Genomic DNA, 15,876 nt, shown 5'->3' with positions numbered 1-15,876 from the left:
CCCTTCACAAGCTAAAGGTTTTTTTGTGATATATGGGTTGTGATATTTTAGATTTAGTTTGTTTGTTGTTATTGCAAGATTTTTGGAATAAGCATTTATTGTTAAGTACCTGATCTTATTATATTGATGGTAAAAAGGTATTGGAGAAGTGAATATACTATGCTAAAAATATTTCTTTGAAAAAAAAAGAAATCTTGCTTGATTAATTTTAGTTTCCCCTTCTATAGGAGGGATCATGTTATTCATTGGAATTAAACAATATATTCATTGGAATTAATTTTCGTTTCAGCTTTCAGGGGCTCAACTATCAAGTTATGCCAGCTTCTTAAGTAAAGGGGATGTTGCTTTGAGCATTCTCTTGACCAGCTCAAGCAATATTGCCTCATACATTGTTACTCCTCTTTTGACAGGCCTTGGTAAGGTCTTACCGTGTCTACTGTTCCAGTCAATGTAATTGTAATTTTAAAAAGATGATTCGAGATTGCAAGGAACACAAGTTTTTAAATTTATTCCATTCATCTGTCACAATACAAGTCAAGTATTATGAGCGTCATATATTTTTTGTTGCGCATGTATGGAACCAAGGTGCTTTATCATGCACGTATATAGATTTCCAGACACATATATGTTCTTTGCATCAATAACAATAGTTAATATTTGTTCCACTAGATATAGTCTAGATTGTTGCTACTATTTCCGTCACCAGGTATTTCTGTTTTATTTTGTACTCAGCATTGCAGAGTCTTTGTAAGGGATATTGAATATAAGGTTTTTATGCTGCTTCAATTTCACCCTGCATTTTTGTTTTAAGTTCAACAATACAATATTGCCATATCTTTATCCACACCTTACTCGGGATGACGTTCATAGAGCAAATCAGCTAATCAACAATGTCAAGGTATTCACTGGTTTTGTTTTGGCTCTTTAAGTTTCTAACCTGTTTATTATGTTTCCAGTTGGCCTTCCCAAAACAACGAAAAAGTCTGCACCACAGTTATATAATTCGTCCAGTTTATAATGCCATCACAGCTGTGCCACCTCCAGGTTTGTATATACAATTTGGCCCATGTGTTATCTTTAAACAATTTTAAACCTCTCCTGGATATTTTATGCCATTATAACTTGTTGCGTTTTTATTTTTTCTATATTAAGCAAGTGTGATTTTGACCAAACCACCTCTGAAATCCATGAGGGTGCAGAAAATACTATTAATCTAACCTTCCAAGCATGGACATTTACAGAGTATAAGGATAGATCAGGCCTTCTACATTGGTTCTGTAATATTTGGTTTAAAATAAAGTCCATTCTTGATTAAGAACTATGTTATGCATCAGTGATTTTGGCATTTGTAGTGAATTATAATTATTATAGTGCCCTAAACTAATTGGAAAAATCAGATAGCAAAATAAAAATCAGCGATGATTAAATTGGTAGGGTATTCTTGGGCCCTTGCTTTCTAGCAACAAAGTAAGCTATTTATTTTCATCTCATATGTGTGTGTCAATTATATGATTCCTTTCGTGATAAACTAAACATTACTAGAGTAGAATTTTGTTTTCAAAATCTGCCCAGTCTTTGAAGTGATGTTTATATACTTAAAAATTCGAATATTCCTGGAGTTTAACATAAGAATGGTTCAAAATGATGTTCTTAATGTCACTATAAAATTTTACATTTTTGTTTGTCAAATTTTGCAGTCCATAAAATGTTGATTATAGCACAATGATTGTGGGAACTTGCGTTGAAGTATACTGTATACAATTTTTGTCAAGGGTGATGCACCATAATTGGTGATAACGATGAAGAGGAGAATTGGTCGTAGTTTATCTATGTAAAAGAATTGTTAGATGTTACTTGTGCCAATGATAGAGATGAGACTCCGACAAGTGAAGAGGCAGAAGCTGTATACCTGATTTTTGAAAATGATTAACTAGGAATATTTTAGTCTATGTATAATTATCTTAAGATGATGTGTAAATTTTGCCTTCGTTGTTTTCTATTGAGACTTTTGTATTTTTAGACGTGGTTTGTAAGTTGGAAGAGTAGTGCTAAACTGCTTTGCGTAGATTGCTAGATTGTCTTGTGGATATACCAATTAAATTTGGTGGCTGTTAATGAAATCTAAAGGTCATGCCTAATTTTTTTAAAAAAAATTTGTGTTGCAATAGAGGGTAAAATGGTTGCCATATACTTCAAATTTTTTAATAAATGATGTTGCAATAAACTTAAGATATGTTGCAATTAACTTAAAATATGTTGCATAAGTCCATGTATTGCAACAATTATCACAAAAAAAGTTGCAAAACAATGTTGCCATAGAAAGCCTAATGTATTGCAATGTTTTTGTATTCATTGCTATAAATGTAAAAAACGTTGCTATAAACCGAATTTGTAACTTTTTTACTCTGTTGCAATATGGTCCTAAATTCGTTATCATAAACCCTTATGGCAACGAGACCAAACATTACACCTATTTTTTCAAAAAACTGTTGCCGTAAACCCTATTGTAATGGATTTGTGCCATATAACAACATATTTTTAGGGTTGCTATAAGCAATCTATGTTGTAGTGCCAGGACCACCTCCACCTAAACTCCCAGTTTATCTCTACTACTAACTTATGAATAAAACTCCTACAAAGACTCCACACGACTCAGTCATGCAACCAACGAATAGAAATAAACAAAACACAAACTAATTAAATTTATTACAAGTTTGAAATTAAACCCAACAGATTTACCTCAAGGTATATATTATTGGTCATAGAAGTTCTCCACAAGTAATTCTAGACATTCGTGGGCACGAGCTTATGTCATCCTTACCGATTGATACAATAGAATATGGAGAATGAGTATCTTTTAACCAAAAACCAAAGGGAAGTCATATGTTTTTGTTGTAATTACAAAAGAAGTTAAATTTCAAATGCCTCAATAGGACTTTTTGTTCTACTTTTGTTAGTAAATGCATCCATACTATTAATCATTTGATCAATTTTTTTATTTAACTAAACAGGTGGAACCATGTGCTGGTCATAGAAATAAGAAAGCTAAGACTGATGCATCCCACGACAAAGTGCAGCTTCCTCAGAATCAAAGTAGAAGTGAAGAACCAAATTTGGAGCTCTGAATTTTCTTTTGATCCAAATATTAAAAATAGCATAATAAGATGTATGTTAACCAAATAGCTAAATTGACTCAATAGTGAGGTGTTTTTTAAACAATTTCAGTGTAATTAGAAACAATTTTAATTTATCATTTTTTATCAATTTTATTTTTTTTTAAATTTTTTTAAAGCCAATAAATTTATTCTAAACTACTATCACTACAAGAAATAAATTGGTATCTAAACATTCACCATTACTATCGTTGGTGAGATAACTCGATTGTTCATGGTAATTCTCCAATCAATATATCACAAGTATGAAAGTGCAAATCAAGAGGTAAATATTTCAATGTTTGTCTCTTTTTTACTTTGGAATATGTCGACATATATAGTACTAATTGAATTTATTGTTCTTATACATACAAGATTCAAAAGAAAGTCAAAGATGGAGATGATGATAATGATGATGATGATGATGATGATGATGATGATGCCTACAATGAAGATGATGAGGGTGGATATTACAGCAACCAACAACGCGACTAGTAAATAGACGAAGAAAACATTTTCTTCGTGATGAGCATGGTGATGACGATGGTGGACGGGCTTCTAGTTAAGTTTTAGTTATGATCGAGATGTTCTTCTATATTACCTGCTTTGAACTTATGTTTAGTTATTTTGAAATTATTTTAATGGTTTGAACAAGTCGGTTTAGTTCATGGACAATGATTTGGTTGTTATTATAATTATAATGGTATAAAGTTTGTGAATGGTTTGGTTGTTACTAATGTAAATTGTGGTATGTTTTTCTGTTTTTGGCAATGTTTAATTTGTGACTGGTTTGTATTTCGATTTTGTATATATGGGGGATGCAAAAAATTGAGATGTGTTGTTAAAAATTTTGTAGTCTAAAACTAAACGCTTAAATCGACTTGAGGGCATAAACCGACCGTTGTTTACCATATGTAAACCTAGGATACCCGACTGAACTTATATAAACCCGATCGATTCAAGTAAATTCGACCAAAATCATATTTCTTATAGTCGATTTTTATTTGGTCGGTTTGGAAATACAGTACGGTTTATTTGGTCGGTTTAAATACGGTAAATCAATAACTTACAATTTCCTTGGCTTTTTCCGCAACTATATCATTTAAAAAATTTCCATATTTGTCCTTCCTTGCCTCAATCCAGGTATCTGATCGATCTACCTCCTCTATATCTGGATGAGATTCTAAGTGCATTGACATATAGATAATCACCTTAGTAATAACATAAACATATTTGGAAAGTCAACAAGAAAACCAAAATGAATATGTTGTTTCAATAACACTAACCCATTCATTCTCATGGTTTGCATAACCTTTTCGAGCCATGCGATGTGGATATAAACTCATTGACCTTCTTTAAACTTGTTCATCATGAATTTTCTTAATAAAAAGCATCAATAAGGTTAAATAAGATCACGACTAAGTAAATATTGTATATAAATTTAGCAAAAAAATATTACGTAAAGGTAAATAGAGCCATACCATAAATTTGTTCCACGTGCGATCAGAAATAAATATGTCCCAATGACATTTTTCAATGAAAGAATAATCTGCAGGAGGATGTGCCAAAATTTTAGGTTGATCTAGATATGAAAGAATATAATCTTTGGTGAGCCGACATTTGAACTCCCTCCATTTTGAAGATGCAGATATTAAAACCATCTTCTTGGCTGATTGAGGTACAATGAAAGCCATCTACATACATAAGAAACATTAGTATCATTAAAAAATGCAAGCAAGTGAAAGAACATAAGAAACTAGATTATTTCGTTTTTTTTTTACCTGCACACAGTCCCAAATCTTTTCCTGTGTGTCTTTTGGAACAGACTTCCAGGAATCATGCCAGATTGGGGCTTTTATTCTTGCCAAAACTCCAATATATGATTGCATCTCTGCCCCTACTTTACCATATGGCTCTCCTTTTGAATTAAAAGACACCACAAGTTTGATCCCCATCATCCCCATCATCTTGCGTCTTAGAATCTGGTGCATCATCACACAACCTCGCTTCAATAGCTTGAACACTAAAAACAGCGACATAATCTATACAACACACAAATAAGAATCAATATTAGCAGCGACATACATTCTCACACACACAAGTATGAAACATAGATGATTTAACATTAAAAACAGAGTTTAATATACATTAAACAGAGTTTATTCATACACATTAATTTAAAAAAAGTGTTTAATATACATTAAACAGAGTTTATTCACAAAAAACACCTAACACTAAAACATCCAACAAATATATACTAAAAACAAATTCATTCATCATAAATATAACCCCAAAATCACCCATACAAACAGACGTAACTCAATACATATTTAAAAACATATATATATTTGTAACTCAATGCATGCAAAATCCAAGATAAATGAAAACTCAAAACTGAATCGACAACAAATATTTTAAAAACAGAGATGTAATTAAAAGTAAAAAAGAAGCATGTTTTAGAAACCCCAAATAATAAAACCCTAAAAATGGTTATATAAACCCCAAATCAATCACTCAAATGCCCCAAATATAAACCCTAATCCCAAATACAAACCCCAAATCCCCAAATATGGATGTGGGTTTTAGGGTTTCATAATCCCCAAATATAGATGACATATAGGTGTGGGTTGTGTTAAATACCTCTGTTGAGTTGTTGAGTCGAATGGGAGATGAAAATCGCCGGTGTTGAGTTGAAATCGCCGGTGTTGGTATTGAGGTGTTTAGAGACAAAGTAATGGAGTAAAAAAAGTAACGGGTTAAATTAAATGGGTAAGAATGAAATTGGGGGGAGATGAAAATGAAATTGGGGGGAGATGAAAATGAAAGAAGAGGGAACTAAAAAAAATTCATTTCAAATCAACGGTTTATAATTTAGTTCTACTTTAATCTGACGATCAGTATTTTTTCCTATTATTTTTTTTTCAAAATTAAAGAATAAATTGTAAAAACTGTGTTCAAATCTTGTATTTTCAAAATATAGTTTAAACAGACTTACAACTGTTAATTTTGCGAAACCGTTGCCTGAATTAACGTAGGATAAACATTTATAAAGAAAACCGTTATGTAAGAAAGTGTTAGTTAAGATATCATTGGATAACGGTGTGTCAAAGATATCATTGTCTCAAGTAATTTCACACAATAATTTTTGCTCGAAACCCGTTGTCCTATATGTTTAAAAAATTAATTTTGAACAAATTCGACATTCTAGTGTATATAAATTTTATCAACAGTCCACGTTTCCTGTAAAATTCGAATATTTCATATATGACTTTGATTTGATCATTCGGATGTGAAAAATATTTAAAAAATTTCGAACATTCTGTGCATGACTTTAGAAGTAAAATCTAGTAAAAGGCGTACTCCCTGAAACGAGAATGTTACCCGAATGTCTGAATAATTTTTTTAAATGAGTTATCTGACGATCCAACCGTACGGATGTCAAGATATGTTAATTTTGGGATTGTGAAAAAATATTTAAAAATTCCCGAACATTCCGTGCATGACTTTATAAGGAAAATCTAGTAAAGGCATACTCCCTGAAACGAGAATATTTCGTCAATCAGCAATGAATCTTCTTTCACAGAGTTGTACTTTTACCACAATTTTTCTTATAAAATCCAGCAAGATAAATTTTGAATTTTTTTATTATTTTATACATGGCTAAAATTAGTATATTTTAACAACCGTACGGTTGGATCGTCCAAAAAATCATTTCAAAAAATTATTTCGTTAATCAGCAACGAATCTTGTTTTAGGGAGTTGTACTTTTACCTCATTTTCCTAAATAAACTCCAGCAAGACAAATTTTGAAATTTTATATTATATTTTTACGTGGCTAAAATCAATAGATGTTAAGATCCGTACGGTTGGATCGTCCAAAAAATCATTTGAAAAAATTATTTCGTTAATCTGCAAGGAATCTTGTTTTAGGGAGTTATACTTTTACCACATTTTCCTTATAAAGTCAAGCAAGATAAATTTTTAAATTTTTTATTATTTTTTTACATGGCTCAAATCAATATATTTTAACATCCGTACGGTTAGATCGTCCAAAAAATCATTTCAAAAAATTATTTCGTTAATCAACAACGAATCTTGTTTTAGGGAGTTGTACTTTTACCTCATTTTCCTTAAAACTCAAGAAAAATAAATTTTAATTTTTTTTATTATATTTTTACGTGGCTAAAATCAATATATGTTAAGATCCGTACGATTGGATCGTCCAAAAAATCACTTCAAAAAATTATTTCGGTAATCAGCAACGAATCTTGTTTTAAAGAGTTGTACTTTTACCTCATTTTCCTTATAAAGTCCAGCAGGATAAATTTTGAAATTTTTTTTACATGGCAAAATGAAAATATTTTAACATCCGTACGGTTGGATCGTCCAAAAAATCATTTGAAAAAAATATGTCGTTAATCAGCAATGAATCTTGTTTCACGGAGTTGTACTTTTATCTCATTTTTCTTATAAATTCAAGCAAGATTAATTTTGAATTTTTTTTATTATTTTTATACATGGCTAAAATCAATATAGTTTAATATCTGTATGGTTGGATCGTCCAGAAAATCATTTCAAAAAATTATTTTGTTAATCGGCAATGAATCTTGTTTTAGGGAGTTGTACCTTTACCTCATTTTCGGTATAAAGTCAAGCAAGATAAATTTTGAATTTTATATTTAATTTTTTACGGGGCTAAAATCAATATATTTTAACATCCGTATGGTTGGATCGTCTAAAAATTCATTTTAAAAAAATATTTCGTTAATCAGCAATGAAACTTGTTTTAGGGAGTTGTACTTTTACCTCATTTTCCTTAAAAACTCAAGAAAGATAAATTTTGAATTTTTTATTATATTTGTACGTGGCTAAAATCAATAGATGGTAAGATCCGTACGGTTGGATCGTCCAAAAAAATCAATTGAAAAAATAATTTCATTAATATGCAACGAATCTTATTTTAGGGAGTTGTATTTTTATCTCATTTTCATTATAAAGTCAAACACAATAAATTTTGAAAATTTTTATTATTTTTTTACTTGGCTAAAATCAATATATGTTAACATCCGTATGGTTGTATCATCTAAAAAATCATTAAAAAAATTATTTCGCTACTTATCAACGAACCTGAACTTTAGATGTTACACAACGATTTCTGCAAAATACCGTTGTGTGATAAATTCTCATAATCGAGGATTCTCATTCTTCCAACTAAGCAATCCAAGTAAAATTAATCAACGACTCTCATTTTTGCAACTCAGCGATCGAAGTGAAATATTTTCCACCAATCAGGTGGTGCCATGATTTCTTGCAAACAGACCACAATTATTCTGTCAAAATTGTAAAACTATTGTATGATGCTTCTCTGTAGACTCCTTAATACAACACGCTCCATAAACCATTGTTTATATGTATGTTTTGTAACAACTTTTTTTTCAACTTAGTCCAAAACTATTGTCCGAGATTACAATAAATTATCTTATTAACAACGGTTTTGGACAGTTTTGTTAAAGATATATGACAACAATGCAATTTAAGTATTGTTGTCTACCTCGGCAAGAGGATGCCACAGAGACAAGTCTTTCAAAAAACTGCTATAACCGTTGTTCTACATGTTTTCTAACAACAGTTATTCGAGGAAAAAAAATTCACCGTCGTATCCTAATTTGGGGCAACGGTTTTTTGGTCGATCGTTGTTTCATAGGTGTTGTGTAATTGCAAATTTCTTGTAGTGTGATGCATCCCACACCAAAGTGCAGCTTCCTCAGGATCAAAGTAGAAGTGAAGAACCAAATTTGGAGCTTTGACTTTTCCTTTGATCGAAATATTTATAAATAGCATAATAAGATGTATGTTACCCAAGATAGCTACATTGACTCCATAGTGAGGTGTTTTTTAAAAAATTCCAGTGTAATTAGAAACAATTTTAATTTATCATTTTTTATCAATTTTAATTTTTTTAAAATTTTTTTAAAGCCAATAAATTTATAATAAACTACTATCACTACAAGAAAAAAATTGGTATCCAGGCATTCACCGTTACTATAGTTGGTGAGATAACTCGATTGTTCATGGTAATTCTCCGATCAATATATCACAAGTATGAAAATGCAAATCAAGAGGTAAATATTTTAATGTTTGTCTCTTTCTTACTTTGGAATATATCAATATATATAGTACTAATTAAATTTGTATGTTCTTGTACGCAGCAGATTTAAAAGAAAGTTAAAGATAGAGATGATGATGATGATTATGATAATGATGATGATGATGTTGATGATGATGATGATGATGATGATGATAACGACGCCTACAATGAAATGAAGATGATGAGGGTTGATATGACAGCGGCCAACCGGGCGACTTGTAAATAGAGAAGGAAGACATTTTTCGTGATGAGCATGGTGATGACGATGGTGGACGGGCTTGTAGTTAAGTTTTAGTTATGATCGAGATGTTCTTCTATATCACCTGCTTTGAACTTAAGTTTAGTTATTTTGAAATTAGTTTAATGGTTTGAACAAGTCGGTTTAGTTCATGGACAATGGTTTGGTTGATAATATAATTATAACTGTAGAAGTTTTATGAATGGTTTGGTTGTTACTAATGTAAATTATGGTATGTTTTTCTGTTTTTAGCAATATTTAATTTGTGACTGGTTTTGTTTTCAGTTTTGTATACAGGGGGGCTTCAAAAAATTGAGATGTGTTGTTAAAAAATTTGCAGTCTAAAACTAAACGCTTAAATTGACTAGAGAGCATAAACCGACCGTTGTTGACCATTTATAAACCTAGGATACTCGACCGAACTTATATAAACCCGATCGATTCAAGTAAATTGCACAGAAATCATATATTTTATAGTCGGTTTTTATTTGGTCGGTTTTGAAATTAAAATGTTAATTTGCAAAAGTCAAGATATCTAAAAGTAAGTATGAAAGCATAAAAATTCCCATCCTGAAGAAAGCTGATTATTCTACATGGAGAGTAAAGATGTTGATGTTCCTTGAATTTATTGATGATGCATATGTTGATATCATCAAAACAGGACCTCCTTACCCTTTGGAAACTGTTGTTATGACTGTAGATGCTCATGAACACTATGTCAGGAAGGAAAGATCAAAGTGGTCAGGTCTTCAAAAAGCTGCAATGCTTAAGGATGCTAAAGTCAGGAATATTTTGCACAATAGTTTGGACAATGTGATGTCAAATAGAGTGATTTCCTGCAAGACTGCAAAGGAGATATGGGATGCCTTGGAGACACAGTGCCAAGGTACAATAGCAATAAAAAAAGAACAGAAGAGTTGTTCTTGTGAAAGAATATGAGCAATTTAATGCCAAGGCTGATGAGTTAATTAATGATATATATGATAGATTTCTGACACTATTGAATGATCTATCATTGGTTGGAAAAGAATATGAAAGAGAAGACTCAATCACCAGGTTTCTCAGAGCTCTTTCGGAAGATTGGGATACTCAGGACTTAATAACCAGGCATCAATATAATCTTGATTCTCGGACTCTGGATGAGGTGTATAGGATGCAGAAAACTCATGACTTGGAGATCCAGCAAAGGAAAAATAGATAGGGTCGGAAGATGAAGTTGTGGCTCTTAATGCTGAGACTCAATACCACCGGTTTTTGGACCACTCGTTTTTGCTTGAGTAATATTTAGTAAACAGGTTGAATTTAGTAGTAAATACTGTTAGTGTAGGTGCCCTAGAGGCTATACATTATTCTTTTATCTTTATGTCAGTTGATCATTCAATAAATGTATTTATTATGACCTTAATTACTGCGATATTTTGTTAGCATAATAAATGTCCTTAGAATCATGATACAAATTGTATAGTTTAAGTACATGACTTGAACTTGAGATTATATAATATATCATATTCTTAAAGGTCCCTAGTCGAGTATTATTATATAGGACAATAATAATACATAAATAGACTAGTATGTTGTTTGACAAGATAACCACATCTCATTGGTTATAAGTATGGGGATACTAAAGTCAATACATAGGTACATGTGAGAGTACATGGTATTGGATAGACCCACAGTGAGATTCTTCATGTTTAATAAAGTCATAAGAAAGACTCACAGTGATAATGGTGTAACGATCCTTTGACTTGAAATCATTATATTTCTATACGAGGATTAATATACTTTGACTACATTAAAAGTTACTTTTGATCGGGTGATGATAAAAGTGGACATCGGGTATATCATGAGTCGTATGAGAAATATGAATGATAGATAAAGGATTTAACCCTCCTATAATTAGGAGAGATATTATTGGCCTCTTGATTGAGTGAGATTATAAAAGCATGGCCATGCTCAAATAATGATTTATCTCGATAATCTACTCATGGATCAAGTAAACCCGGATTAAATGTTGAAGAGGATGACTAAATACATGCCTCGAGTTTAATCTATAATATGTATGGTTAAAGGGATTATATTACACGAAAAACATTAATCACGAAAGGTTTTATCTAATCACGATTTAATTATTGTTTAATTGGGTAACAATGATGTATTACTAGATACCGCTCATTGTTTATAATTTTATTAGAGAATAAAATTATTGCCAATTAAATAATAGCCTATAGGGTCGCACAAATAAAGCACTTAATGGAATAGTTAATTTAAATTATGGATTTAAATTAATTGATGATTATTTGAATTTTATTATAATTAATAAGACTTAATTGAGATAATATAAATTTGAATTAAAAGGAATGTTTTTGCCCATAATAATTAAATATGACTTAGTTATTAATTAAATAATAGAAATTTGTTTTTATTATTTAATCCAATACCTATTAGGGTTGGGCTTTGCTATTATGGACCTTTTTAATCAGTCATTATAAATAGATAATGAGAGGTTAAAGAGGTTTGTATATTTTTTAAGAAAACCCTAGCAGCAAAATGAGGCAGAGGCAATTCAGATCGTCAAGAAGAAGGCTAGTACATCCATTCTGTAGTCAAGTTCGTGAGACGTTCTTGAAGGTGCTCGTGTGAATACCATAGAGGTGTTTCTCCGAGAGGTAGACACAAAGCGTGATGGCTAGGATCTCCGTTGAGTTCGTGAAATTTAATCTCTTGAAAGGTATGATTCGTTATCTCCATAATCTGCCCATAATTATAAATGGATCCTGTTTTTGGGTTTCGAAATTTTTGTTTTATTTACGTTTATCCGCTGCGTTTTATGCCTTCGGAACCCAACAAATACGACTAGCTAAATACAACCTCTAGTAAATACTACCACTTCCGGTTGAATTATATTTTTCGGCTAAAATTCAAAAATCCCGCCCAAAAAATTAAATTTTCCAAAAAATTTTAAACAGCACACCCAAAAATTAAATTTGACCGAAAATTGCCAAAACTATGACTTTAAATTTGACCCCATGCGGTCGGAAATATGAAAAAATATTTTTTTTAAAAAAAGTCGGAAACAGTAAAACATGGTCGGAGACAAATAGACTACATCGGAGAAAACTTGCAATGCTTGTTTAGAACTAATACTTTTCTCCCATTGACACTTTAGGCTGACCCTATGTATTACCCAGCGAACATACCCACAAAATTAACACAAAAGCTCTTTTTTTAGAGCTACACAAATGCAAAAGTAACAATAATTTCAAGAAACTACAATACTCAACATTCTCTTTATTCTCATGAGTTTACAACTCAAAGTGTTGTATCGATATCTATCATTTTTAATAACGATAAATATTATAAAAATCCATATTAGTAATCAATAATAATTCTAGAATCTGTTAACACGATCTCTACATACATTACATCTTTACATACATTACATGTATAAATTGATGATTGATTTCTCGATCTAGGGCAGTAGTGGCAGCAATGATCAAGAAGATCGGGCGGTGTTAATGGGAAGTGGCGCATTCACGGACGTCATTCGCCGTTTGTTTCATCGCCGATCTTCCGTTAGTCAAAGTAAACGAGAGGACGTCGTTAACAGTAATGACAAGTCATAAACTCAAGATTTGAAACTCATACAAGTACCTAACCACACGTTTTACAGGCTTTTGTCTACCGACACTCATAAACGGGTCAGTAACCTCATTATTCTGATGAGTTTACGCCACAACATATGAAGAATATAACAGAGAATCGGAAAAGGGGGAGTTGGCCGGAATATTAATTTTGGTTCAATTTTGACAAAATAAAAGTGACTAAGTGATAGATCGGAGGGAGATGAGTGTGAATCAGATAAGAATTGTCGAGAAAGGGGCTCGTCGGAGTATGACCAGATGGCGGACAGCCGGCTGCAGCCGGTGGCGGTGTCGTGGGGGGCCTGTAGTCGAAGAGGAAGGTGGGGAAAGAGAGAGATGTAGGGGGAGGGAGCTGGAAAAAAAGTGATGCATTCGTGAGGGATAAAGGGGCGGGGGCAGGTAGGTCCGGGGGTGGGGGTTCAGGGTTATATTTTACTTATATGATTTTTTTTTTTGTTTTAATTTTTATAAAATATAACTCCAACCCTCAGATTATTTTGATAGTAGTTGAATTTGGTCTGTTAGATATAATTCAGGCGGATCAATGACATATCACTAAATACAACCTTACACTAGTACATAAATGGCCTTTTACGTCGGTTAAATGGGTCTTCTACGTCGGCTAAATGGCGACGTATAGAGGGGGACGTATAAAGTACGAGGTCTTTTACGTCGGGTAAAATTATGACGTAAAAAGACAAAATATACGTTGAGTATCAAACCGACGTAAAAAACAAAATGCCCGACGTATATAAATTAGAAAAGATGACGTATGAAATCAAAATAGTCGACGTAAAAGCTCAAACCACGACGTATATTGGTAGTCCTTTTACGTCAGTTTGTTAAACCAACCGACATATATACTTATCTTTTATACATCGCCCTTGTGATGAACCAAAGTATATTATCAAAATAAAAATATTTTTTTATGTTTCTATATACTTAGAAACCTTATTTTACGACCAACATATTTTACATTTATATTTTTGTACAACCAAAAACTTGTGATAAGAATAATTTTCAATATGAATAAATTCATGAACTAAACACTTATAAAAATACATCCATACAATTTATTCTCTTGATCTAGCCTGTCAACCAAGTCATACATTTTAATCAGTTTTCTATACATTGTGCTTACATGATATTTGAATAAAAATAATTTACATTGTTGAGCTGCTGTAAGATAAGGTGATACTCTTCCTGAAAGCCCCACCGTAATCACAATTCACCTAGGTAGTCTCCACTTTGGCATTCTGTCCATCCAAAACATTATTGAAATTAGATAATTAAAGTGATAAATACTAATTAAATAAAATGATTAAAATCAATAGCATGACAAATTTAATCCTAAATTTAAATTGAATAGACACTAAAAATTGCACTCAAATATAGTTTTCCAAGAAAGCATATTATTTATGATTTGAATTCAACATTCAAATCAGGTCATAGGATAAATAATGTATTAGGTCTTAAGCTAATGATTAAATTTTAAATGCTAGCATTGAAAGCTTAGCTAAAGATAATTTTGCTGATCATATTTCAAATGTACTAGTAGACAGAGCTAAACTAACAGGTACCACTATGATGTCAAGTTTAAGAATGACAGGTAAACCAAAAGTGTATATTATATATGTCTATGGCTATATATCTCACACTAATCAAAATATTTGTACACTTAAATTACCAGCAAACTGTTTCGGATGGGTACAATAGAAAAAGTCCAGATGATGCCAGACACATATAACCCAAAGCAACATGAGATTAGCAAATGTTAGTCGTAACCACATACAAAATTCAAATCTCCAATTTCTGCTCCTAAAAATCTATATGAGTATGGCCTACTAATTATATTAAAACAGAAAACAGAGGACTACATCCAGAATATTACTATTTTACCTCAATTTATTTTTCACAAGAAAAAAATTTATAAAACAAACGCAAGTTCTTTAGACAAAATTTCGTAGGACGGAAGTTCTACACATGTTTGGACAGAACATTCACTTAATTTCTAAAATACTTAAATTTGAAGTTGTTTTACATGCAAAAGACCAGCATAGTAAAGCATGAAATCAAAGTTCAACAAATAGAAGTCAAATATATGTGCAATATATATTGGAACCCATATATGTTCTTAATTTTTTTAATCTAAATCTTTAAAATGAGGAGGCTAAATTCAGAAAAATTGTCAACTAAATGTGTAGATACAAAAAGCAGCAAAGGAGTGGATTAATAAATCTACTGATTTAGATTAACAGAAAAGAATTTGAACATTTTTATTGCAACTTTATTTGTGCGATATACCAAGCAGTCAAGGAACTTATATGTTACATTATGTGCTGCAATTTCAAACTATACGATAGTGTAGGTTCCTATGAATTTCTTTCTACAAAAATGAAATAGGTAAGAGAAACATGCATGTTTCTGTTTTCCAATGAGCGTTATCTTGACCAATATGTATCGTCATAGATTACATTAATATTCAGTAAAAATAAAAGGTAAGCATCATTATCAATTTACTAATAGTTGTAGTTCATATATTATGAATTTACTAATATACTTTAGTTCATATCATCGAATATAATAGTAGTTAACATGAAACAGAATACTCAAAAATAACAAAAAAGTACAAACAAGTAATCTTATACCAACAAACTCATAGTTGTAAAAATGGTATGACTGAATGTCCATATGGTT

The sequence above is a fragment of the Apium graveolens genome, chromosome 8 (assembly GCF_009905375.1).
Source record: "Apium graveolens cultivar Ventura chromosome 8, ASM990537v1, whole genome shotgun sequence".
NCBI classification, from domain to species: Eukaryota; Viridiplantae; Streptophyta; class Magnoliopsida; order Apiales; family Apiaceae; genus Apium; species Apium graveolens.
The sequence above is the reverse complement of the archived record's forward strand: the minus strand, read 5'-3'. Positions refer to the sequence as shown.